This window comes from Trichosurus vulpecula, chromosome 1, assembly GCF_011100635.1.
Source record: "Trichosurus vulpecula isolate mTriVul1 chromosome 1, mTriVul1.pri, whole genome shotgun sequence".
In the NCBI taxonomy this organism is placed as follows: Eukaryota; Metazoa; Chordata; class Mammalia; order Diprotodontia; family Phalangeridae; genus Trichosurus; species Trichosurus vulpecula.
In genome coordinates, this window is record NC_050573.1 from 33,842,835 (window position 1) to 33,870,298 (window position 27,464).

Below are 27,464 nucleotides of genomic sequence, written 5' to 3' on the forward strand. Positions count from 1 at the left end.
CCAGGTTTTCTTACTCTGAAGACAGTTTTCTTTCCCTTAGACCTGAGTCTAAGACCTGGAAACAAATCTTCATTGGATAATGACAGTCCAGACTCTCATTAAGTGATATATGTATGTAGGCTCCAGTCCCACATAGGACCTCTGCGCTGAAGAAGAGTAGGGGAAGGTACCCCTTCCCCCCCAACCCCTCCCCACCCTCCAGCCCCAGCTCTCCCTTCACCTGGCTCCTGGGATCTTGACCCCAATGGTACTGAACAATGAAAGCAATTAAGTCTCAAGAGATTAACTACGTTTTATCGTATTCTTAATATGGCCTTTGAACTAGAGGTTTAAAGAAACTCCACAGATAGGAATGTAAACTCCTTGCTGGCAGGGGCTTTTTCATTTTGTCCAGCATAGTCCCTGGGACATAATAAATACTTAATAGATATTCCTGGAATTGGATTGAATTACTAGTTGATCTGATGCAATGCACACTTGATTGGGAGAGAGAAGACTTGGCTTTGAGTCCTGTCTCTGCCATTTATGAAGTATGACCTTGGGCAACTCAGTTCAACATTTATTAAGCTCCTACAACTCCTAGGCACCTGGGAGAGAATTCAACTCAAAAAGTATTTATTAAATTCCTGTAACTTGAGGTGTTACTCACGGGGAGAGAAAGACAGCTTTCCCCTATTAGTACCTGCCCTCAAGGAGTTTATATTATACTTAGGGTGGGGGTGGGCATAAACCCCATACATAACGACAATAATAATAGGGATGATTTATGTAGCGCTCTGAGGCTAACCCCAAATGCCAGCGATCATCTCATATTCGCCGAACAACCCCAGGGAGGGAGGTGCTATTCTAACCACTCTTATTTTACAGCTGAGGAAACTGAGACCCAGGGCCTCCCAAGTCTGGCGTTCTGTCTTCGCAAACACAAGCACATCGTCTCAGCAGGGTTGCTTGGCTTCTTGGAGCCCCTAGCTACCTAGGGGACTTCAGCTCCACAGCCCCCACTTGTTGCTGATATCTTCCCCAAATTCCTCTGCGTTCACGTTGTTCCCCGCACCCCAGTGATGTGTAGGTGTCTTGAAACGAAGGACAGTTGCTTAATTCAGGCTGAATTGAATCTGCCACACAGCTTGTTACTGAGTGCCAGAGGCAGGATTCCAATAGGAGTCTCTTCTGACTCCAGCTCCAGAGCTCTTACCGTCACATAATGTTACTGTTTTTCCCAGATAAGTAAATATAAGATAAATGGGCAACTCTAACTCACCCTCCCTTATCCTCCCTTGGCTCAATTTTCACATGGGGAAAATGAGGTCCTTTCCAGTTCTAACATTCATTTCTATGGTTCATTAGAAGATGTCCGTCCGGTCCCCACTGGAATATCCCTTTTGCCAATAATTGGGAAATAAAATGGGTTTCTGAGTGCCTGCAGGTACATGACCAAGTCTCTACAGTTAAAGCACAGAACTCTGATGACCTTAATTCGGTCAAAGATCATTTTTGACTGAATTATCTTTTCGCTTCCCTTTATTCTAAATTTGATGAGTAGAAAGACCCGGCCTAATCATGCTCCACATTTGTTTTGATTTTAAACATGGGATCACTGGTGGGAAACATGGGTATTTTCCCCTGCTGCTACTGAGGAACCTCTACTGATTAAAAAAAAAAAAAACAAACGATAGCCTTCATCGGAGCCTGAAGGCACATCTACATAAAAAAGCTAGATGCAATGTTTCCAGTTTAAAATTCAACTAGAGCATTGATCAACTCCTGTGAAAGCTGGCCAGTTACCCAGGTTAAATTAAAACTCAAAAGGGGCCAAGGTCTAAAGTTCTTACATTTTTTTTTTTTGGTGAAGTCCGGTTTGTTCTACTTCCATTAAGTCAGATCCTGCTATTTTTATCTCCTGTTTCCAAACCCTACTCACTCCCCATTGCTTGTGCCTCCCCCTCATGATGAACTAAGTGTTATTACTGGTCCAATGTCAAGGCATTATAAGTTTTTGGAGGGTGCGGCAGAGCAATATGGCGGCCTTACAATAATCTTGTGAGGCAATTGTGCAAATTTTACTCTTCCTGTTTTAGAAATGAGGAAACTGAGACTAAGAAGATTAAATTACCTGCTTTTGAGGATATTGCCAGTAAGTATCAGGGCTAGGATTTGAACATAGGCCTCTGCTGAATTTAAGGCCACTGCCCTTTCCATTGTAGTATACAGGAATACCTCATTTTATTGTGCTTGGCTTTATTTTGCTTTGCAGATTTTTTTTAACAAATTGAAGGTTTGTGAAAATCCTGTGTTCTATTGGTGCCATTTCCCCAAGAACATGTGTTCATATCTTGTCTCTGTGTCACATTTTGATAATTCTCACAATATTTCAAACTTTTTCATTATTATTTTATTTGTTAAAATGATCTGCGATCAGTGATCTTTGATGTTACTTTTGTGACACTCCCATAAGTTGTCAAACTTAGTTGATAAATGTCATGTGTGTGTCTGTGTGTGTATGTGTATGTGTGCGTTATGACTGCTCCACTGACTGCCTGTTCTGTCTCTCTCCCTCTCCTTGGGACTCCCTATTCCCTGAGATACAATATTGAAATTAGGCCGATTAATAAACTTACAACAGCCTCTTAAGTGTTCAAGTGAAAGGAAGAGTCAATGGATGCCCCAAGCTTCGTTGCTGTTTTGTTTTAAGAAATTGCCACAGCCACCCCAACCTTTAGCAACCACCATCCTGATCAGTCAGCAGTGGTCAACATCAAGGCAAGAACCTCCACAAGCAAAAAGATTACAACTCGATGAACGCTCAGATACTGGTTAGCATTTTATTTTTAGCAATAAAGTATTTTTTTAGTTAAGGCATTTACATTTTTAAAGACATAATTGCATACTTATTAAGACTTCAGTATCGTGTAAACATAACTTTTATATGCACTGGGAAAACAACAAAATTCATATGACTGGCTTTTTCAAGATGCTTACTTTATTTCGGAGGTCTGGAGCCGGACTCGAAACACCTCTGAGGTATGCTTGACATCTTTTTGGTCATTTATAACTCTAAAACCCATGCGCCTAGCTAACTAAGCATAGTTAGCCTCTATGGGCTGAAACATCACAATCTTTGAAGGTAAAGTTATCTCTTCAAAACTGATTTGTAAGCATTAGGGTGCTATATAGTAGGAGTCATTATGATTAATATTAGCTAAATGGACAAGACACAAAAATCTGTAAAGTGAGGTTGTTATAGCACGTGACTCCACTGCCATGGGAAACGTTGACAATCCTACCCCTTAAACTTCCCTCCCTGGATAAATTCAATTTCCTTTGACTGGTGGGGAGGTCATTGTCTCCATTAACATTGAGGAAGGGCACCTGGGCATCTAGTCAGAAGACTCAAGGGGATCAATGATGAGGCACCTTCTGGGAGCTTTTGTAAAGCGTAAAAAGGGTAAAAAAAATTGATAGAAATTCAGACTCATCATGTAATGACTTAAGATTTGCAAAGCATTTCTCTCACATAACACTGATAGGACTGCAAGTATTAATATTTTTTTTAGTCTAGAATGACTCCAGTGCTTGTCACATAGTAGGTGCAAAATAAATACTTATTGACTGATGATATGTAAAGACAAAAACGTGGTGGTCTCCCCATGTTCAGGAGCTCACAATATCGTGGGGGTAGACAACATGAAAACAGCTACACATGTAAACTGGTTGAGATGAGTAAAGTTGTAAATTATAGTCTTAGGAAGAGTTGCCTAGACACTGAGAAATTGTGTCTTACCCAAGTCCACACTGCTGAGATGGCTCAGGAATAGGACTTAGAGTGGTCTTAGCTCTTGTTCACTCTTCTGAATCAAGCAACATTTATTGAGTACCTACTATGAATCAGATACTATGCTAGGCTTTTTGGAAACAAACATTAAAAAAAGTTCTTGCCTTCAGGAAATTTATATTCTATTAGGAGACAAATCTTTTTTTAACTTAACATTTTATTTTTTTCCTAATTACATGTAAAAATAATTTTTAACATTCATTAAATTTTTTTTAATTCCAAATTCTCTCCCTCCTTCTCCTCTTGCCCCCACCCAAATTGAGAAGGCAAGGAATTTGATATAGGTTATATATGTGTAGTCATGCAAAACATATTTCCATGTTAATATGTTATGAAAGAAAACCCAGACAAAAAAAAAGAAAAATAAAGGAAAAAGTATGCTTTGATCTGCATTCAAACGCCATCAGTTCTTTCTCTGGAGAGTGGACATCATTTTTGATCATAAATCCTTCAGAATTGTCTTCGATCATTGTATTGCTCGGAATAGATAAAGTCACTAAATAGCTAAAGTCATTCACAGTTGATCATACACTATTGCTGTTAATGTATATAATGTTCTCATTTCACTTCGCATCAGTTCATGGAAGTCTTTCTAGTTTTCTATGAGAGCAGTTTTCTTATAGCACAATAATATTCAGTCACAATCATATACAACAATTTGTCTGGCCATTTCCTAATTGATGGGTAGCCACTGAATTTTTAATTCTTTGCTACTGATAAAAGAGCTGCTATAAATATTTTTGTACATATAGGTTCTTCCCCCTCCTTTTTTTTAAATCTCTTTTGGGATATAGAACTAGTAGTGCTATTGCCTGGTCAAAGGGTACACATGGTTTTATAGCCCTTTGGACATAATATAGTTGGATCAGTACACCACTTCACCAACAATGCATTAGTGAGAGACGAATCTTACACTTTACTCCTACACACTTTATGATCAAACCACACTGGCCTAGATGTTTCACTAGAGGACAATCCGTTCCTGGCTCTGCTGACCCACACCTTGGGTTCTTCCTCGCTTCCTTCAAGACTTAGCTCAAATCTTACCTTTTTCAAAGAGGCCTTTCTTGGTCCCTCACAAGCTGTCAGTGCCTTTCCCTCTGGATTACTTTTCATGTATACATCTTGTATGTACCAAGTTATTTGGGTCAGCTAGGTGGCAAAGTGGATAAAATGCTTGGCCTTGAGTCAGGAAGACTCATCTTTCTGAGTTCAAATGTGCCTTCAGACTCTTACTAGCTGTGTGACCCTGGGCAAGTCACTTCACCTTGTTTGCCTCAGTTTCCTCATCTGTAAAATGAGCCAGAGAATAAAATGGCAAACTACTCTGGGATCTTTGCCAAGAAAACCCCAAATGGGGTCAGGAAGAGTTGGACACAACTGAAACAAATGAACAACCTAACCTTTCATGCTTGTCACCCCCATTAGAAGGTAAGCTCCTTGAGGGCAGGGACTAAAATCCCACCTTCTGTATGAAGCCTTTCCTTGATCCCTCAAGGCTAGTACATTTCCTTTGTTGATTATATCCCATTGATCCTGTAACCATCTATCTTAATGTGTACTGTTTGAATGCTGTCTCCCTCCTTAGACTGTGAGCTCCTTGAGGGCAAGGACTCTTTTTTACCTTTCTGTGTACCCTGTGCTTAGCATAGTGTCTGACCCACAGTAGTTAATAACTGCTTGGAGGCTGATTTTTCTTTGTATACCTAGCAGTGGTCGATTAATAAATGCTCAGACCTTCTTTGGACCCTCAGCCCTTAGAAAGTACCTGACATTGTAGGCACTTAATCAACTCAATGTCTGACTTTCTTTGGACCCCCAGCACTTGGCCCAGTGCCTGCACACAGTAGGCACTTAATAAATGCTTTGACTGACTCAGGCTATTAGGCCTGGTCCTGCGGCCCCCTGCAGAGAGCATCCATCAGCGGCGGGGAGATGCTTCTAATTATTACAATGGAGGGCAGCCGCTGGAAACAAAAGATTCTGAGCCGGCCTCAAGGACTCACTATCTCTCTGTGTGACCTTGGGCAAGTACTTGCCCTTTTCCTTAACTAACGAGGGCGGGGAGGGGTTGGGCTCGGTCGGTCTCCAGGTCTTCACCTGAGTTCCCCCCTGGGTTCGCCCGGTTCTCCCTCGGCCCAGATTCTCCCTCCTCAGTCGTGTGTCCTCTAACCCCACACCATGTTCGGGGTCAGGCAGCGAGAGTCCGGCCCCTCCCCTGCGCTCGGCTCGTGCCCGAGGGGCGGGGCCTGGCATGGTACCGCCCCTTCTGAGGCTGCCGGCCGGGTCCGCGAGAACCCCACGTGCGCCCCTCCAGCTCCTGCTTCAGCTCCGGCTGCAGCAGCGACCGCCTCACGCTCTCCTTCCTGTCCGGCCCCTCCGACTTCCGGCAAAGAATCCCCCCGGCCCTACGTCTCTGAACCACTCCCCCCACCTGTCTTCGGGGAACACCCTCTCCCCCACTCTTTCCTCCTGTAGCGTGACCGGCCTTTGGGTTCAGCAGAGGGGTGTCTCCTTTTGAGGGTCGGCGGACGAGAGGAGCGCGCAAGTGCGCGGCATTCGAGAGGTATCCTTCCGCCGCCGCTTGTTCGCAGGCGCCCACCGCGTTCCGTTCGCGGCAGGTCCCCTCCGGGCCCCCGTCCCCCTCCCCCCTCCCGGCCGGTCCTTCCCTCCTCCCTCCTCCCTCCGCCCGCCTCAGACTGTTTTGGTAGCAACGGCGGCGGCGGCTCCCGGCAACTCGGTGTCGTCGGTCGGTCGGGCGGCCTTCCCCGCCCCCGACCCTCCCCACCCCGCCCCTTCCCTACCCTCGGGCTCGGGCTCGCGGCTGCCGGCTCCTCCTCCTCCTTCGCGGTCTCGACCTCGGCCTCCTCCTGCTCCGCGGCCCCGGCCTCGCTTCTCGTCAGGCGCCCGGGCCCGGCTCGGCCCTCGGTGTATGGGCTGGTCAGCAGTATGTCCCTGAAGCCGCAGCCCCCCCAGCATCCGCCGCAGCCTCCGCAGCAACCGCAGCCGCCGCCACCGCCGGCCCCGGCTCTGGCCCCGGCGCTGCCCCCGGCCCAGGCCCAGGCCCAGCCCCCGGCTCAGGCCCAGCCCCCCGCGCCCGGGGCCCTGGCGGCGGTGGCGGCGGCGGCGCCCGGGGGCGCCCGCAAGCCCGGCGGCCTCACGTCCTCGGCCTCCTCGACCTCGGCCTCCTCATCCTCGGCGGCCGGCGGCGGCGCCGGTGGAGGGCGGCAGAACCTGGGCAGGTGGGTGCGGGGGACCCCCAGCGGGCTGGGGTGGGGGGCTCCCTGGGCGGGCGGCCGGGGGGGGGAGGGGTCGGGCCCGCGCCCGCGGGGCAGCAGGAGCTGCAGCCGCAGAGGCCGCCGCAGGACGAGGGGGCCGCCCCGACCCGGCTGTCCTGCCCCGCAGTGGGGGAGGGGAGACCGGTCACCTCGGAAATGCCTGCCGGCACGGGCCGCCCAGGGCCGCGGCTCCTTGCCGTCGTGGCCCCGCGGCCCGAGCCTCCCAAGGACACCCGGGGCCCCTCGGTGGCGCCTGGTCATCCCGGGCCCATGGCCCCGGCCGAGCTTTCGGGAGACGTGTTGGCCTGGCCAAGAAGGGAGCGGGCCCGGGTGGGTAGGGTCGGTCCTGGCCCAGCTTGGAAAGACAGACCGGCCCCTGGGTGGCAGAGGGACGGCAATGGACTCTCTCCTTTCCTTGGCCCTACCCAGTTTTCTCTTTAACCCTTCCGGGGAAAAAAAAAAAAGGACAAAACCCGAGCCCTTCGATGTTCGGGGAGAGCTGTGTAAAGAGAGATTTACCGGTTATTGGAATAAGAAAGCCCATTCAAATGAATGAGTCTATAGCTATTCCGAGGGCGATTCTGACTGCTTTTTAAACTTTTGAAAAGTCGGACGCAGGTATTTAAAAGTTTCCAAATATTTTCTTAATAACAGACATTTACTTAGATCCCATTCTAGGTAGCAGATTAAAAAGCAGTTTGCTACATCAGAGGTGTCGGTCTTGCGGAATATGGATAAACAGACCGTGTTGGAGAGTGGGGAGAGCCCCGGGAGCCGCCTCTAGACGTGGCCTCTGGAGGCCTGGACCAGATGACCTCAAAGCTCGAGTCCAGCCCCACGATTGGGTTAGGTCGCCGGTCTGACGGCCTCAGGGAAGTGGGAAGGGACAAGCCCAGGGCCTTGGATTTCTCCCTACTATCTTAGCAGTTTAATACTGTTTCCCCCATTGCAGCCTTTGTCATAAGATCCTTAAAATGGCCAGTAATTAATGAAAGCAGTTTGTAATTTTTCCTTACTTCAGAGTCCTTCCAGTCCCCAGCCTCTCAAGAACTACATAAGGTTTCTCATGGAACATGTTGTCCCCGGGTTTGTGTCATGTGAATTTTTATCCTTGCTGCCGGCCTCTTACTAATGCTTTTAGAATCACCTTCATTTTCAGTATTATCTCAGTCCTTTTATATAGCTAGAAATAAAGTCAAATTTCCTAGAGCTGTTTTGCTATTCCTATTTTATATAACTAGATTGTAGATAAAAGCGGGGAAGACAGCCCTGTAGTTAAAAAGATCGCCTGAGTTTGACCTTTATGCATAGTAAGTAAAAAGGCAAAGTATGAAGATTAGTACATCATAGTATATGTTCTATGAAAATGAGAACTTCTTTTTTGAAAAAAGGTTTTTTGTTTTTAATTGGAATGGCTTTAATTTCTACTGTACTGTTTGTTCCTTTACAGCACAATATGCTGTGCACACAGTAGACTCTTAAATGTCCCTTTTATTTGTTGTCTGAGATCCCTGTTCTGCTGACTATGGTTGTCCACATAAAAGGTGGCTTCTCTTTAGTGTGGATTTTGAGTAGTTTGCAGAATCCCTTAGGGGGTAATTTCAGAACAGGAAAATATAATCAAAATGATTATTTGAGTACTTACTGATATGTTCAGAATTAAGTGCTTTTGCCTATTATCTGGTTCCATAGATTTTTTTTTAAACTAAAAATTTGATGCCTTTTGTATTTACATCAGTCATTTCCTACATTTAATCTTTGCCTCCTCCTCCTCTATCACCCCCCCCCCCCTACCATTTTACTAAGAACCAAAGGTCACAGTGACTACTTCTTATAGGGTATTTAACATTCTACAGCCTCAGTCTTCCACCTCCAAGGGAATGAGTTAGTAACTGCGTAGCACCTACTATGTGCCACTCACTGGGTATACAAAGAAATCAAAACAGTCCCCGCTCTTCAGGTTCTCAGATGGAGACTACAAGCAAATAACTATGTACAAAGAATATATATACAGGACACACTGGAGATGTGGGAAGGCGTGGTGATTAAGGAAGTCTAGGAAAGGCTTCTTGCAGAAGTTGAGGCTTTAGCTGATAGGGGAAGCCAGGAGGTGGATACGAGGAAGAGCATTCCAGGCATGGGAGATGGCCAGGGAAAACGCTCATAGGCTGGAGATTGGGGAGGGAGGGGGCTGGTGTCTTGTGAGAGGAGCAGCCAGGAGGCTGCTGCTACTGGATCTCAGATACGTGGAGTGGAATCAGGCATAAGAAAAATGGAAAGGTAGGAGTGGGCCTGCTTGTAGAGGGCTTTAAAAATCAAACAATTTTATATTTGATCCTGGAGACATTAGGAAGCCAGTAGAGTTTATTGAAAGAAAGGGAAGGCACTAAGGCTCTTAGGTGATGGATGAAGTGCTTAGAGTGCTTGGAACCAAGCAAGATGTGAGGTCCAGTACAGCCTCTGACACTTGCTGTGTGGCCCTGTCAAATCTCTTAGCGTCTGTTTGCCCCGGTTTCCTCACCTGTAAAAGGGGGTAATAATAGTACCCACCTCCCAGGGTTATTGTGAGGACCAAATGAGATAATAATTGTACAGCACCTGGTACTAAGTAGAGACCCCTAAGTGCATGTTCTCTTCTCCTGCTCTTAGAAGTTTTCCCATTTCTTTTCATTTGTGATCTATCTTATGGTACATTAATACTTCATTGCATTCATCTATTACAGCTTGATAAAGTCTTCACAATTAATGTGCACCCACTTTGCAGTTTTTTACCACCACAGAAAGTGACTATGTTGGTGACTATAGGAACTTCTTTTCTGTTTGACCTCTTTGGTATATGCCTGGCTGTGGGCTCTCTGTGTCAAAGGGCATACGCTTTATTGAATAAACTTGAAGTTGGCAGAGTAACTGGCTTGAGGACGTCCAGTGTACTATGTAAGTCTCTGGGAAAACTGAAGTTTTAAGGGCCTTTTAAGTGTTTTTACTTCTCTTCTTCCATTTCAGGGTATATTTTTAGTAGCTATGATCCACTAGCAAGTAGTTTTTTTGTTTTGTTTTGGTTTGGACTTCATTTGAAGCTTTCTGGGGGAAGTCTTTTTGTAATTCATGGCATGCCTGAGACAGCTAAGTGGTTAAAATGCTCACCCCTGGGGTTGATGGGTTTTTCACGAGGGGCACAGTAATCTTCTGTATACCAAGTAGTTTGGCTTAGGGATCCCATTGCATACAGCATCTTTTCTTTGAGAGGATTTTTGTCTTCAGTATACTTCCTTTTCCTTGGAACTTGCAGCTTCAAAAATGAAAACTAAGAAGTGTCCCAGCACCTTAGAAGATTGGTTTTTGCTTTCCTTTTTAAATATTAGTGAAGTTTGTGTATTTAAATTAGACAAAAAATGGCTGAAAGTTGCCCTTGTTCCTGTCTTTTACTCCACTTGGTTACGGCAGGCTACCTTATTAGCCATGGATAATATTAGGGTGCCATACCCATGCTTGTGGTTTACTTGCTTGTATAATATTCAGATGTAAAGATTAGTCAAAAATTAACTGGGACTTAGATAATGAAGGGTGCAAATGGAATCACTTGTTAGCAAAGGAAATATTGATGCTTCTCCTAACAGAATAGTATGTTGTAGCTGTAATTTCCATCATTTAACATTCAAATGAATTTTCATTCTATGCAACTAGAAACTATATCATGCACAATTGGGAAAAGAACTAAAACATTTATGTACCAAGTTTCTTAACAGTTTCACCAAGTAGAAAAAGACTGTTTAGCCATAATAGAAATTGGGCTATCCTTATCCTTTTGTCCATATTATGGACAATGCACTTAATCCACAAGCATTGATTTGCTCTTACCCTGTGACAGGCACCGTGCTAAGTAATGGGGATAGGAAGAACATCAAAAACAGTCCCTGCCTACAGGGAGATTACCTACTAATGGCAGGGACACAGCGAATAGAGTGCCAGGCCTGGAGGCAGGGAAACCTGAGTGCAAATTTAGCTTTATGTACTTACTACCTTTGTGACCCTGCACAGGTCAGTTCACCTCGGTTTGCCTCAGTTTCCTCATCTGTAAAATGGGGATCATAATGGCACCTACCTCCCCGAGTTGTGAGGGGAAAAAAATGAGAAAATAATGGTAAGGCGCTTAGCACAGTGCCTGGCACATAGTAAATGCTACATGAATGTTAACTATTGTTATTATTAATAGGGGAGATAACATGTAAATAAGTAGGTACAAACAAGTTATAGCATATGTATCTTAAAAGGGAAAGCTCAAGTAGGTGGAATGAAGAGGGAAAGCGCAGATAAAGCTCTTTGCAGAAGGTGGCCTTTGAACTGAAGGAAACCAGAGATGGCTGAGGTCAGAGGTGAGGAGGAAGAAAAGGCCAAGGGAGCAGCCAATAAAAAAGCAGAAACAAGAGATGGCGTCACGTATGGGAAGAAGAGCAAGTAGGTTGGTGTCCTGTGCATAGAGGGTGATGAAGAGCTTCAACTGGATGGATGGAGGAAATAAGCATTTATTAAGCTCCTACTCTGTTTCCAGGCACTGTCTTAAATGCTTTGCAAATATTGTATGCTTTGATCTTCACAAAACCCCTGGAAAGAAGATGAAGAAACTGAGGCAATTTAAGTGACTTAGCCTAAGGCACACAACTAGTCAGTGTCTGAGGCTGGATTTGAACTCAGGCTTTTTTGACTCCAGGTCCAGCACTCTACACTGCACTGCCAAGACAAATAGAGGATTTTACATTTGATCCAGGAGCTAGTAGAGAGCCAATGGAATCTCCTGAGAAGGGGGATGATGACAGTGTCATATCTGGGCTTTAGGAAAATCACTTTGGTAGCTGAGTAGAGTTAGGGAGACCAATTGAGAAGGCTATTGCAGTAGTTGGTCCTAGGTGCTGAGGTTGTGTTGTGTTTGTCCTTCGTTCTGAAAGAGGTCCTTGACATCAGGGAGACGATGACATGACTTGCAGTTGACTTTGATTGGAGGGAGGGCTGTGCAAGGTCACTAGCCTCACTTTCTGCTCCAGGATCCAGTGGCCTGATACTCATCAGGACGACTAGAGATGGCTGAGGACCTGAACTCTAGCGGTTGTGGCTGTGGGAATAGAGAGCAGGGGAGGAATAGGACAGATGTTGTGAAGGCAGAGAGTACAAGGTTTGGTGACAGGATTACCTGTGTGGAGAGCGGGAGAAGTGAAGGAGGACAGACCTCAGGTACTGGCAAGATAGTGGGTCCCTTGATAGTAGGAAGGGTCTTGGAAAGATTTGGAGAGGAAAGAGTTCAGATGTCTTAGACTGGTCAAGTTGTAGCTATGGGATTGAAGCCAGAGACTATCATCTGCAGAGACGTGATAATTGAGTCTAGAGCTCACCAGGTGAGATAATAGAGGACAGATGGGTGCGAATGGTCAAGGGAGCTGGGCCCAGAATTAAGCAGGAGGAGAAACCGCAAAGTTCCTTCAGTGACCATGATATCCTTCCTGAAACAAAGCTCCATCTTCATGATACCAATATTGTATTAGTTGTGATATTTGGCTGTGAGTCATGGAATTAAAAATGAATAGGGTTCAGTGGGAAGGAGCTTTGTGGGTGTGGTCAGGCTGCAATTCACAACACATATGGAACTACCAAGAAGAACCAGAATAAAGTTGTCCAGAAAAAAAGCTTGATCAAGGACATGGCTGATCTTAGGGTGAGGAAAGATAAAAATGGATTCTCCACATGGTACAGCAGTTATTTCCTTGACGTGTCAAGAGAAAGTGAGGACAGCCACCAGCACACTGGGTGGACAAATTGTGGAAAGAGTGTAGAAGGGTACGGACAAGAAATTGAATGAGAAACTGCATAGTTCTTTTAATGACCAGAAGATCTGCCCCAGCTTTTTAATACCAACATTTTACTGGTTGTGCAAGTATACTGGGCATCAAGTCTTAGGGCAGCATGGTGGTGCAGTGGATAGAGTGCCAAAGTCTGGAATCGGGAGAACCTGAGCTCGAATCCATCCCCAGACACTAGCTGTGTGACCCTGAGCAAGTCACTTCACTGTCTTTGCCTGAGTTTCCTCATCTATAAAATGAGCTAGAGAAGGAAATGGCAAACCACCCCAGTATCTCTGCCAAGAAAACCCTTGAAGTTATGAAGACTTGAACGTGCCTGAAATAACTGAACAACAAGGTCTTAGTTCTTCAAGCTAATAAATTGCTTTATAGTTGCCAGCCAGACTTCACTGGTGGAGGGAGCTTGCTTACTGGAGTTTACCGCTATGCCAGTGAAATCATAGATCATCAAAAAAATAAGATTGTACAATGGATAGGGAACTGGGCTAGGAGTGAGGAAGATCTGGCTTCAGAACCTGCCTCAGATAATTAATTAATTGCTGTGTGACCTTGGGCAAATCACTTCAACTCTTGTCAGCCTCAGTTTCCTCATCTGTAAAAATAGGGGGAATAGTGGCACCTCTCAAGGTTGGTGTGAGGATCACAACCATATTTGTAAAGCTCAGGGCAGTGCTTGGTACATAGTAGGCACTTAAGAAATACTTGTTCCCCTTCCTTTCTTATCAAGAGATGATAGACTAAGCTACAATCGTGGAAGAATTATTTTCTTATTGTAGTGATAACTTTTTATACCTTGATTGAAATTTCCAACTTTATGCACCTTTGTCTAGAATTGTTCTCCATTTTGGCTAGATAGCAGATATTATTTCAATAGCCTCTAAGAAGGGAATCTGCTAAATTTAAGTCACATTCTTAAAAATTGTTTTGTGACGATTAAAATTCATTTTTGTCACTGCCAATTTACCGGTCTAACTTTATTTGAAAATTATCTTATTTTTTATTAATGTTATGTTTTTACATGACATTCATTAGCTTACATTTTTTAATATTTCCTTCCCTCCACTAGGATCCTATCCAGTGATAAATCCCCTTATAAAAGGAAAGGAAAATGGCAATTAAGAGATTGTTGGTAACTGGAGAGAACCATTTCAGTTAAGTGAAGAGTTCTGGTCCAAAGTCAGATTGAAGAAAGAAAGGAGAGGAGAAGTAGAGCCAAGGAGTAGAGATGGCTTTTTCTAGTAACTTGGCTTTGTGAAGAAAGAGGAAGAGGAAAAGAGAGCTTGAAAGGGGGGTGGGCAGGGTCAAGTGAAGGTTAAAACATTTTTATTGATATCTTTTCTTTCTGTGTCATCTTTATTTCTGAATATATACATCCCTTTTCCCTACACAGTGAGCCATTCCTTTTAACAATAAAAAAAGAAACAGAGAGGAGGGGAAGCAGTTGAACTAAAACAAACCAAAACTTTGGCTAAATTTGACAATATATGTAGTGTTCCACGTTTTTACCAATCCACCCTTCCCCCCCCCCCCCCCCCACCTGTGCAAGCAAGGGAAGAGGTACATTTTCTTGTCATAAGGTCAGACTTGTTCATAGTTACAACAAGCTTCAAATGAAGGTTTGGTTTTTTTTTTTTTTAAATGAATGGAGGAAAATCTGCTTGTAGGCAGCAAGGAAGGAACCAGTAGAAGGGGAGAGATGGAAGATTAAAGAAGGAAGGGGGTGCTAATGGGGTCAGTCTGCCTAAGGAGATGGGAAGGGATGGGATCTGGAGTACAAATAGAGTAGGTGATAGAGCATCAAATTTGGAGTCAGGAAGATCTGAGTTCAAAAACTACCTTAGCCCCTAGGTGAGTGACCCTGGGCAAGGCATAACCTTTCTCAGTTTGTTTCCTCATGTGTAAAATAGGGTTAATAAAGTCAGTTCTGCTATAATGCTTGTTTTGAAAATGCAAATTTGTTCCAACATTACTGATACATTAGGGAATAATTTGAGCATAATTTGAATTTTGAATTTGCTTGTTTGAGATTTTGTCCACAAAAAAAACAGTCAGAGCACATTAAATTGCACCACTTCATAATAAGTCACAAACTTGGAATCCTTCTAACACCCACTTCCATAAGTAACCTTCAGGTTTTTTTTCCAAGGTGGAGATCCATTTGATATAGTTATGGTGCAGTAGGAGCTGTGGGCTTCCTCCTTGTCTCTAACTTCCGTCATAGCTGGATCCCCCATACTCCTCCCCATCCCTGGGGCCCTTGGGATCAGCAATCCACTTTTATCGTAGTATTTATGTATTTCTTAACCATTTAACACGTATAAAAATATACTTCCGTTAAGATTCCTATCTTTTAAAAATGTTTCACTGATGATATTTTTGAGTCTTGTGCCTCTTGTCCCATTTTTTCCATAAGCCCTGTGGTTTTTATTGCTCAGTTTTGCGTAGCGTAGTGACTTTTAGGAACACAAATCTCAAGTTTTAGCTTAACTGCTTCTCCTTCTCTTCTCCTCTCCTCTCCTCTCCTCTCCTCTTCTCTCTTCTCTTCTCTTCTCTTTTCTCCCTTTTCCCCTTTTTCATAGCAGAACTGACTAATGACACCTACCTCCTTGGGCTGTCATGAGAAAATGAGGTAAAGCACTTTAACAAATCTTAAAGTGCAATATGAATGCCCATATTATTGGTCCTCCAGAGGAAAGAATGGGAAGCTTTGGGCAAATGGTCTCTAGTTTTCCAGTGAGTGGGAGGTGTGATCTTCTTCTATGAGACTGGCAGGCTTGCTTAAGAGAAGCAGATTTACAATTTTATGGGCAGTTTTACCCCATAAATAATTTCTTTGTGTCTTTGAGTCCATGTACTTAAAATGTTTATTGAGCTACTTGGGGCCTTTAGTTAGATGTAGAAATAGAGAGAGTCTAGATAGACTCTCTCTAAGAGCATCATAAGAGTGTGCTAGAGGAGTATGTGTATGTACTAGGCCTTTAAGGGGTATTTTTTCTATGGTCTCATTTTTAAAGTATTAAACTTGAGTATTCCTAAAAAATATCCGTAGACTAATCATTTTATAGAATAGTACCCCGAGAAAGAAACTAATCCAACCTTTCATATTTTAGGTGAAGAACATAAAAGCCTGGAGAAACTAATTGACTTGTCCAAACGCACATAGCTTGTCTGATTTTTTTTTTTCCTTCCCATGTATATATTTTTCACAGATGAAATACGTATTTATGAACATAGCGAATCTGTACTAAACTTTATTTTTCTATGTAATACTTTCTTACAATTTTTATTATGTGGGCAAAAGCAAAATATTATATGATACGCAATATATATGTGTACACACACACATACATACATACATATCTTATGTTAGAGTTAGAATGGACAGCAGAGGGCATTCCAGTTCTTGCTTGACCAATTCTCATTTGAATATTAGATAAACTTCTCAATTTCTCAGTTTTGTGGATGCAAACAAAAACCCTCTTTTACAAATATTAAGGAAGAAACTTTTCTTTAAGAAAGTGTATAAAAGGTTCAGAAAGAAAGCTAAGCTCTCAAACGGATTAAGGGTAGTAACAAGCATAAAATTGAAATCAATGTAGTTAAGGTCTTTGTTTTTCCCCCATCCCCTGAAGGGATTGGTCTATTGATCTGCGGGAAGAAGGAAGTCTTTTCTTACTTAAGTTCACTTTTGACAAACTAGAAAGAACTCTTGAAGCAAGTGATCCATCTCTGAGTGGTTTTCAGAAAATGATTCTCCGACTGCACCAAAAGCTAAATGATTATTGTTCTGGGCCAATCTTAGCTGTTGAGAATCCTATAAATTAGTAGAACAATGCTTGGATTAGAATAATGATAAATTAAAAAAAATTCCTGCCTACAATTACACAGTACAGTTTTTTTCTTTGACAATTTTAAGATTTACTTGATGCTAGATTAGTTTCACCAACATTTAAATGACTTTGAATGTCAAATTCAGTCCCAACTGATGCCCTTTCTATTGCCTGCTGACCCTCTTCAACCTCTAGTTCACAAAAGATACAGAGCAGTTGCATAAACATAAACCAACATAATAGGAACGCTCATGGTGGAAGTTGACCAGCACCATGTGTTGTATATGTTACTGTATACAACACCCAAACATTTAACTAGGAATTCTGGATTTTAACAACTTTCGGAGTAATTAGTTTCTCAGAATGTTTTAGCAAAATGTAAAAGAATTGTTATAATGCATCTAGATTGTTTATACAGATTTCCAGAAAATAGTAATAGCAGGTAATCCTGTGATATTTAGGTGGAGTTACAGTTTAATTTGCTTTAAGCTTTTGAAATAAATAGGCCATACAGACCCCATACAGTTTGTGGCTTAGTGTTTAGTAGTGTCCCTTGGAATTATTGACAGAAAGCCATAATCCCAGTTAATGAGATCGTAGGTCTTTGAAAATACTGAAGAGAGCTAATACCCTTCATTTTATAGATGAGGAAACTGAGGCCTTAGTGAAAAATTTCATAGTGCAATTGAAGCATCCTACAAGCCATCATAGGATCCTACACATATTTAGAGTAGAAGGATTCAAAGCCTGGCATTGGCACCTGCTGCCTTTTGTCTGTGAGCACAGGTATGTAGTTTCCCTGGCTGTACAATGAGGGGGTTAAATTAGTCTTCTGAGGCTCCTTCCAAGGCATGATCCGTGAAATAAAAGTGAATTTTAGAGGTCACCTAGGCCAAACTCTTAAAGATTAAGCACTGAGGCCCAGGAAGGACTCGCCCAAAATTACACAGGTAACTCGTGGCAAAGTTAGGATTTAAAACCAATTTTCCCAGGTTCCTAATCTAGCACTCTTTCCTGCTAGGGAGTACGGGATATGACTGCTTTTAAAAAAAACAAGAACCCCAACACAGTCCATAATTCCATTTCTTTAGGAAATCTTGTTTTCTTTGTGTGGGTACTTCCTGCATTGATAATTCAGGCCCCCTTCCTCTCTGAATAGATAGCTTTCAGGAGTTGAGTGTGAAAAATGCTTCACCATGTGGTGTCAGTCCAGTGGTGAAGCTCTTGACTTAAACTGCTCTTAAAATGTGATGTACAGTTCATAAGCAGGTTTGGTCACTTTGTGGGACCTGCCAGAACCAGGGCTCCACTGACCAGGCCTTGGACAACTCATTGCCAGTTCTGTGCTAGGGTGGCCTGTCACTGGGATTTAGAAGAGTGTTAAAAAACTTTCCTGAACTAGCACATCTGGGTGAGGTTTATCCCATTCACACTAACTCCCTTTGCTGCTTTTGAGCCTCTTGAACACAATCTTTAGCAAAGACAGAAATTATAATGTTTATTACAAAGAAAAAAAGTAAATTAGTAAATAGATCTTGAGAAGGTGACCCTGAATGCATATGATGCAACAACTGACCTTTACACAGCCCTTTGCACAGTCTTTTACACTTAATCTCATTTGGTCTTGTCGGCAGCCTTAGAAGATAGTTACTACTGAAATTATTATCTGTTTTGAAGAGGAGAGGTTCAGTGCTTTGCCTGTAGTCATACAGCATGTAGGTGTCAGAGAGAGGATTTGCACTCATGTCTTCCTGACTCCCAAGTCAAGCCTGCCAGCAGATGAGCCATACCCCAGGGAAAGTACCAAACTGTTGGACATAAATTTTATTGTAAGATTTGAACTAGACTTGAAGGGATCATAGAAATTGTTTAGTCCTCATTTTTCAGATAAACCTTAAGTAGTAGAAAGCTAATTAATGGCAGAGCTGTTACAAGAACTCCGGTTCTAGTATTTTCACTCTCAGTCCAGTATTTTTGACTGGCTCAGCACTGAAGGTTGTTGTACTTATGTCTGATTGATTACTTATAAAGTTATAGTTACCATATCTAAACAATTTACTATTTTATGTTTTTATTGTATTAATTATTTGAATTTTTTTGTGTTACAAAGCTAACTTAAACTTGGATTTCTTGCTTATGGAATATGTATTCTTGTACAGAAGTAGTAAAAGAGTGTTGATTTTGGATCTAGGAAGCCTGAGTTCAAGTTTTGACTGCTGCTTTACTAACTGTTACCATGGGCAAATTAATTAAGCTTAAATACTCTTGCTACCAAACTTATGATATTGTTGTGAAGAAAGTTCTACATAAATATGAGCTATTATACCACTAAATGCCGATTTGTAAATTATCCTCTCTCCTTTGCATTTAGTATTAAAATTATTTACAGTTTAGATCACTGAGAATGGAAGAAAATTAATTTTTTTCTATTCTTGGCAACTTAGTGACCTTGAAGTTTTAAATATTGGTGACAATTGTATTTGCATCGTGAACATAAGATGTTATTCTTGATTTTCTTAGGATGGACAAGAACAGCTTTAAAATCTACAGGTAGATTGGAACTGCTGTCCCAGGTTTTCTCATTAGCCAGTTTGATCATGCTTCTGACGCCTGAGATTTGTAGTGGTCCCATGCTGCAGTCAATTGTGTCGTTAAGCTTTCCTAATACTCGGCTGGTGGCTAGAGAAAACTAGATTTGTATGTACTTACTGCTACTGGAGGAAAATGGCTGTGGGTGCTCACAGCAGCCAGGGCTCTGCCCTTGGCCATGTCCTGCTCAACCTTTTTTTTTTTAAGACTTGGATGGAGACTTGGAAGATAAGCTTATCAGATTTCTGTGGGACATAGAGCCTAGTGTGGTGACTGAGCCAGGAGACTTGAACATCTCTGGGACCTAGCAGGAGGTGAAGTGGAGAGGCCTGCCTTTCTTTCTTGGAAGCAAACTCACTCGCACAGGTCCCCAGAGTGACCTCATGGTCTGCTCCAGGAGCATGGTCATCTGGCCCTTTCGTACCTTTGCAGTCTTTGTACACCTTCCTCTCCATGCTCCCTGTGCTAGTTATTACACCTCCGTGCTCAAAAAATTACTGTGTGGCTGAGCCAGGTCACTTCTTCACTTTTCTCATTGTCATTTTCCTCATCTGTAAACTAAAGGAGTCGATAGGACTGGGTGACCACTAAGGTTCCTTGTAGCTCTAAATCTCCGGTCGACTGCACCAATGTTCTCATAGAGGAAGAAACCGAGACTCGAGAGAGGCTAAGGACTTGCCCCTGGTCACCGAACTGAATTGGGATTGGAAGCCCAGCCTTCTTGCTATTCTGTTCCTCCTTATTCCTGAAGAGGAACATTGTCATTTGAAAAAAAGCACACAAAGTAGGAGCTGGGTTGTGAACAGGAAATGTACTTGGTTTCTACTTGAGAGGACTTTGGAATATTTCATGGCTGTTTTCAGTGTAGAATGCAGTGTAGAGTAGTGGAGAGGTCGAAGGGAACAAGCGTCTGCCATGTGCCAAGCACTGTGCTGGCTGCTCTACAGATATTACCTCATTTGATCCTCACGACAACCCTGGGAGGTAGGTGCTGTTACAAGCCCCATTTTGTGGAAACTGAGCCAGAGACAAAGTGACTTGCCCAGGGTCACACTGCAGTCTGAGGTCAGGTCTTCCTGACTCCAGGCCCAGTGTTTTAGCCATTGCAGCACCCAGTTGCCAAGACTTGGATCCTAGTGTTGCCCCTGACACATACTAGCTGTGTGATCCTAGACAAGTTATTTAACCTGTCAGTCCTGGACACTTCTCTTAAGTTGAAGAGAAGGCTTCAAATTGGTAGAGGGAATTTCCTTAATCAGATGTTCCCTCCATTAACGAAATCGCAGGTCCGTTCCCTATTCCCAATCCTATTAAGTGAAAGAAGGAGCTGAATTATTTTTTGTAGGGAGGTGGTTCTTCGGCTAGATAGTATCTAAAGTCCCCTCCGACTCTAAGATGCTGTTCTATGACTTGCTTTGCATTGCTGAGGTGGGCAGAAGTAGAAATAACAAATGAGCATCACAAGGAAGCCAGTTTTGTCTTCAACTTTATACCAGTTAGAGTTTGCTCAGTAAACGAGGCTGCCTTGTAAGCTCTTCATGGGAGCTGCTCAGGCACACTCACATTCCCCCCAGATCTAAATCTATGATCCTGGTCCAGGCACTGTTCTCATCCTTTTCTGGGTTCTAGCAATGGGATTTGAGTAGGAAAACAGTTATTTCAGGACTAACCTATTGGAAGTTCACAGTCAATGAGTTGAAATTGAGACTTGGTGTTAAGCCTGAGCGCACACCAAGTCACAAAAACCCATGATTTTTTAGAGCCACCAAACACTGTTTGTTCCTAGAAGCCGAGACCTCTTTGAGTAGAGCACACTAGTGTTTGAAGCCCATGGGAATGGCCACTGGCTGTGTCATGTGACTGCTGAGTCAGGGTCATCATTTCCCTCTGACTGCTGCTTTGGGCTCTTCTGCTGGAAGAATTAAAGGAGGTGGGGTGGGGCAGGCAAGGGCTGATGGGGCTCCCTCCTGGCTACATCCACTGTGCCTTGTGGGTGTTGGACAAGGGCTTATCCTCACTCTTCTCCCCGTGCTCTCGTCTCTGCATCTAGTCTTGACTTTTGTGATTCCGGACTTGAATCTCCATCGGCCTTTGTGGGGTCACTCTCTGGCTGGCACATCAGCCCATCAAAAGCACGGTTTATCTTTCCCCTAAATTAGTCCTCCCTCTAACTAGTTCATCCTGTCTCCATTTCAGGAACTTGAAATCTTTCTGCTCCCTCACTTTTAGTATCCAGTCTGTTATGTAGTGCTGCTTCTTGCTTTGATTTCCACTCCCATCATGGTCCACCTCATCACCACCACTCTTCTCGACCCTTGGGGCAGCCTCCTGTCTTTTGGGCTCTGCTTTCTCCCTGTCTGCTCTGTGTCTTGAGCTCCTCCACCTCCTTGTCTTGGATGCTTAGGTCTGGAACCTTCTCCATGTCACTCACTTGAGCTAACTCAAGGGAAGTCTCTTCCTCTCATTGGGAACCTCTTCTGATTGGGTCACACTTTGACCTCTCCATTGACTTTCACTCATGTGCTCTGGAATGTTCGGTTTTGATGCCTCTTGTACTAGTTTTGTACTCGTTATGTGGCAGAATGGTCCTTATTCTTGTTTAGACTGTAAGCTCTTATTAAGGTAAGGACTACCTGAGTTTTACTTTCCCAGGGCTTAGCACAGTGTTAGGCACACAGGAGGCACTAGTTAAAGAGTAAATAAATGTTATATCTTCACTCGGTTTTTCAGTGAATGAAATTAATCCAAACAGGTGGCAAGTCGTTGATTTTATCAGGTGAAGAAAAGTATGCATTCAGACTTAGTGGTATGAGAGCAGGAGAGAAACTGTAAACAGTGGAAGATTCTTAATTAGTTGAAATATTGTGACCAGTTTGGAAATGTAGGAGAAAGTTATAGTATTGTTTCTGTGGGGCAAAGATGCAAAGAAAAATGAAAAAAACTCGGACTCTCCTAATTCCATCTGCCTCATTCATCTTACTTCCTCCCTGTCAGCCTGGCCTAGTGCGCATTCACACACCTAACAGCCACCGCATCTCCAATCGGAGAGGGCTTCCGCAGCTGTCCTGTCCTGCCTAGCTCCTCTGTGCTAACACAGGGCACTAAGGGTGGCACAGAGGAATGCAGCTCTCCTTTCCTGAAGCGCTGGGAGCCGTCTGTCTTTGGCCAGAAAAGGGTAGTACTTAGAGCTACTTTTTATTCCCTTCAGCTGTTTGACCATTTGAAGATAAGGGACCATGGTGACTCATTGACTCCCCTACCTGCTGTGCAAAATACTCCTCTAAATGCTAGGGGAGGGGGGCAAGAGGCCACTGGATACAAAAAAATTGGATTATTGCCCATCGTAAGGCAATGTATGCCATTACATTTATATAACACAACTTTTTTTCACTTATTCTCTCATTAATAGATGCCCAATTCTACTACAAAAACAGATGATATTAATATTTTAATGTAGATGGGAACTTTCTGCCACTACCTTTCTTGGGTGGTGGACTGCCTGGTGGGGATATACACATGGTAGTGGTATCATTGGGTCAAAGGTTATGTAATGTACTATTTAGTAACCTTTTTTAAAAAAAATTTCAAATTGTTTTCCACAGTGGTTGCACCAGTTCACGGTTCTGGAAACAGTGCACTTGTTTATCTTTTTTCTTTAGTTTCCAAAATTTACAATATTTGCCAATTGGATGGGGGTGAGGTGAAAACTTTTTTAAATTTGTTTTTCTTTTGTTGGTTGTTTGAAGAATATTTTTCATGTTTATTGACAGCCTGTTTTACTTTGAAAGCCTTCTGTGATCTGATCTCTTCCTACTTGTTCCCTGCCAGGTGTCCTCCACACACGGAGGACAGTTTTAACTACTTGTGTTCATTTTTTCTTAGTGGCTTTGCTTGTATCGTTCCCTTTCACCAGATTATCCAGATATGCTAAAACCCAGCACACATCTTCCTTGAAACCTTCCCTGCTTATCTCCTTTTATCTAGAATCCGATGCTGGCATTAGACTGTGCCACATACCGTGGCACTCAGAGGCAAGCCTGCTCTTTAGGAGCTCTTGGAAACTGAATGATGACTATCAGAGAGCAGAGGCCAAAGCCTGTAGTTATCCTCTTCACCACTAGATGGTGATTTTGTTTTATGAAGGGAGAAATAACAGGTGTGGATTCTGCTGTTGGTATTTTTAGAACTGGAAGGAGCCTTAGATCATCTACGGCAGCGAGACTTGAAGTGAAGAGACATATGTTCATACTCTGTCCCCACCACTTGGTGTGATCATGGGCAAATCCCTTAACCTTTATGAGCCTGTTTCTTCATTCGTAAGGGGAGATTATGATACTTATGTTACCTATTAGAGGTGCTCTGGGGAAAGAATTTTGTAAACCTTAAAGTACTTTAAAAGTGAGAGATTTTCATCCTGTCCAACCCTCTCATTTTATAGATTAGGAAAAAGCAGTCCTGAAGTGATTAAGTGACTTATTCAAGATTGCGTGGCTGTTTATTGGCATGTTCATTGACTGAGGGGAACTGCTGAATGTTCTGAGAATTGTTCAAGCTCTGATGTTCCTACTTAGCTCTATAAAGTGTACTGAAGAGATATGTTCAAGGGCCTCTTCCTCATTCAGCACTTTAGGGGGTAATAAGGAGAGAAAATCTTTAACTGGGGAAAACATCAGGAAGAGGACTTAACAGAAGAGTTATGAAGCAGCAGGGCAGAGAGTAGAAAGAGCACTAGACTTAGATACTAGAAGACCTTGGTTGGAATTGTGTGACTAGAGTAGATTGGGTAACAAGGCAGCTTCTCTGGGCTTCATCTCCACTCTTAAACTGAAGGAATTTGAATAGGTCATCTTTAAGATTCCATTCAACTAAGGCACTGAAGGAATAGAAATGGCTTTTTAGGAAGTGTTTGAATGGACTGGCAAAATGACAAACTTTAGTCTTACTGTAATATGTTTTACACTGTGCTAATTATTTATATTATCTTTGTTTTGCCAACTAGAAGTTAAATATTTTGAGGGTAGGATTCCTGATTTATTTTTCTTCCGTATTCCCACAGTATCTAACACATTGCTTATCACATAGGTGTTCAGTAAAGACTTTATTGATAATTGATTGAAAGTATTTGTGGCAAATTTGTCCTAAGAAGCTAAAAGTACTTTATTGTCAGTATAGACGCATTACAAAATTCCTGGGAAGAAGGCAGGTTTTTATACAGTCAGTATAATGCTGAGGAATTGTGATTTTTTTTTTTACTCCATTGATGATTTTAAGAAGTTAAAAGTCACAAAAATCAGGTTGAATATGACCTAGCCCCTTTGTCTACATCGACCATATGGTTTGAGGTCCTTGGAATGCCTTTGCCTGGTTTCTTAGGTTGCTGGGGAAATGTCCGTTGCCCATCCCCACGCTGATGCAAAAAGACTTTGGAAAAAATGTCAAAACATACTTTTTTTTTCCCATCCTTCTCTCTGGCTCTTCTGGGTCTTCACATATCAACTCATATCTTCTACATAAACTTGTGAAAAAAACATTTTAACATAATAAGCGCAGTAGTTGGTATGTAGTGCTTTAAAACTGTCAAAACATCCTATATACACTCTCATTTTGTGTGAATATATCCTTATATTGTTAAGATCCTGAAACTTAGCAAAATTAATCACCTAATTTCCTACATTAACCACTACAAACAACTAATCAGTGAGATCCATAATGTAGAGCTCTGTAAGGTGATTTGATAAAGGAGGAAAATTCCAGTGGTGATGCTATGAATAGGTATAGATGCAGTTAATCCACAAGCATTTATTAAACATCTACTATTTATGGACCAGTGTGCCACAGGAAGCTAAGAAGATGCGTTTGTAATACAGAAGAAGATGTAGAGAGTGTTTATTCACTTTATGGATTCATAGGATGAGTACATAGCAATCTTCTCTGTAGATATTGGTTTCTTATACCAATACTGACACAGTAGAGAAATCCCTCTGGATGCTGAGAGTAAACTATTAATCTTTAGCAAATTTCAAACCAGGGCAGTGTAATAGCATGTAAAACAAGCAGCATGATGTGGTGGAAAGAGCCTTGGATTTGGAGGCAGAAGACCTTTGTTCGAATTCTGATTTTGACATGTCCTACCTGTATTGCATTGGTCAAGTTATTTCTTTTCTGGGCCTCAGTTTCCTCAATGAGGAAATGAGAGAGTTAGATTAGATGATATTTAAGATCCCTTATGTTTCTCTCTCTGCTTTATTCTTCAACTGTCTTCAGAGATCATTTAACCTTCTGCTTCTCTATAATTCTTAAATGACAATAGAATACTTTTATTTGCCAACTGCACTCAGATTATCCTTCATCAGAATTTCACCATCCTTTAAGATCACATCAGCCCTCCAATTCACACCGCCTTAGTACCTCCTGCCTCTAATGCCCCTCTGATTGCAAAGACTACAGGATGGGCAATGGGGAGGGGCTCTCAGATCCTCCATTTAAGGGTGTGTGTATGTGTCTAGGAGAGTCAGCTCGAAATTTCTCACCCACTGCACTTCATCATTTGCCATCCTGACTGCCTTCCTCTGCCCCCTGTGTGGGACATCCTCTTCCCTGTGTGTCCCCGTTCTTCCCCCTTCTTCTTGTCAGGTGTTGTCTTCCCCCATTAGACTGTTTTCTTTAATTTCTTTTTTAGTTCAGCTTTTTGTTGTTGTTCTCTCTGTTTACATTTTTTGTAGTCCTTGTATGTATTGTTTTCTTGGTTCTGATTTTTTCAATCTGTGTCCATTCATGTAAGTTTCTCCATGCTTCTGAATTCTTAATATTCCCCCTTTCTCATGGCATAGTTGCATTCCATTACATTCATGTACCCCAGTTTTTTTTAAAGCTGTTTCTCAGTTGACGGACATCTACTTCATTCCCACTGCTTTGCTCCCACAAAGCGTGCATCTTCAAAGCCTTTTCAAAGACCTTTTTTAAAAAAAATTTAAAAAATTTTAATCAGTTTTTTTTAACAACAAACTTTCTTTAAGACATCTCCATTGGATTTGCATTGGTGCCCAAAGAAGAATCTTGTAATAAATTTTTTTTAATTGACTAGCTTGTCAAAGTGTAATTTTTTTCATATACTATGAATTTTGAATAAAAGTGTGTTCTGGAAGTAGCTGAAAATGCTTGACTTTATAACTTCATTTTAATGACAGAAATGCCAAAGTAACATTTCTTGAAAAACAAGACTAGAGAGGATTATAGATTTAGGTTTGAAAGAGATGCTAGAGACATTTCTTCCACTCTAGAAGGCCTATTATGTGCCAGGCACTGTGCTAAAGAAAGGCGAAAGTCTTTAACAGAAGAGACAACAAAAGAGTTAGGAAGACTTGAGTTCAAGTGTGGCCTCAGATACTTAATACTGGGCAAGTTACTTAACCTCTGTTTGCCTTAATCTGCTTTAGAAGGAAATGGCAAACCACTATAGTATCCTTACCAAGAAAACCCCATGGACCGGTATGGTTAGGAAGAGTCAGACACAACTGAACCACAACAGCAACAGGAGAGAGAACATGCAAAATAACTGTCCAAACGAGATAGAGGCAGGATTGGAGATAAATTTGAGATGATCTCAGATTAAGGGAGATAGGGAGAGGAGTGCATTTTCCTTTTACATCAGTGAAAGTGCTTTTCATATCTCACCTATTCCTAATCTTAAAAATTAAAAACTTTTAAAATATATTTCTTGTTTATTGGTATTTTGTTTTGATGTCACATTTCCTAATATATTCCTTGCCTCATAGATAGCCATCCTTTTTAATAAAGAATTTTTGAAAATAGAGGAAATCTGTGGAGTTAAACACATTAATCAAATCTGATATTGTATGCAGTGTTCCATACCTATAGGGAAGGAACATACATTTACTAAATGCCTACTATGTTCCAGGGATTGTGCCAATAAGCATTTAACAAATGTTATCTCATTTGATCCCCACAACAGCTCATTTTACGGTTGGGAAAACAGGCAGACCTGCCCAGGGTCACACAGGTAGTAGTAAGTATCTGAGGAGGCTAAATTTGAACTCAGGTCTTCCTGACTTTAGTCCACTGCTCT

At 42.4% G+C, this 27,464-nt stretch overlaps 1 protein-coding gene across 3 annotated transcripts in view; it reads left to right on the top strand.

Moving 5' to 3' along the window:
• The first annotated feature begins 6,957 nt into the window (after positions 1-6,957).
• Positions 6,958-27,464, top strand: part of ATXN2 (ataxin 2) — a 119,488-nt gene continuing 98,981 nt past the window's right edge. For 2 of the 3 annotated variants that reach the window (XM_036754883.1, XM_036754900.1), the window contains exon 1: positions 6,958-7,074. The gene's annotated coding sequence lies outside the window, so the exon portion shown is untranslated. The remainder of the gene's footprint in view (positions 7,075-27,464) is intronic. The other variant, XM_036754910.1, reaches the window with a different exon arrangement.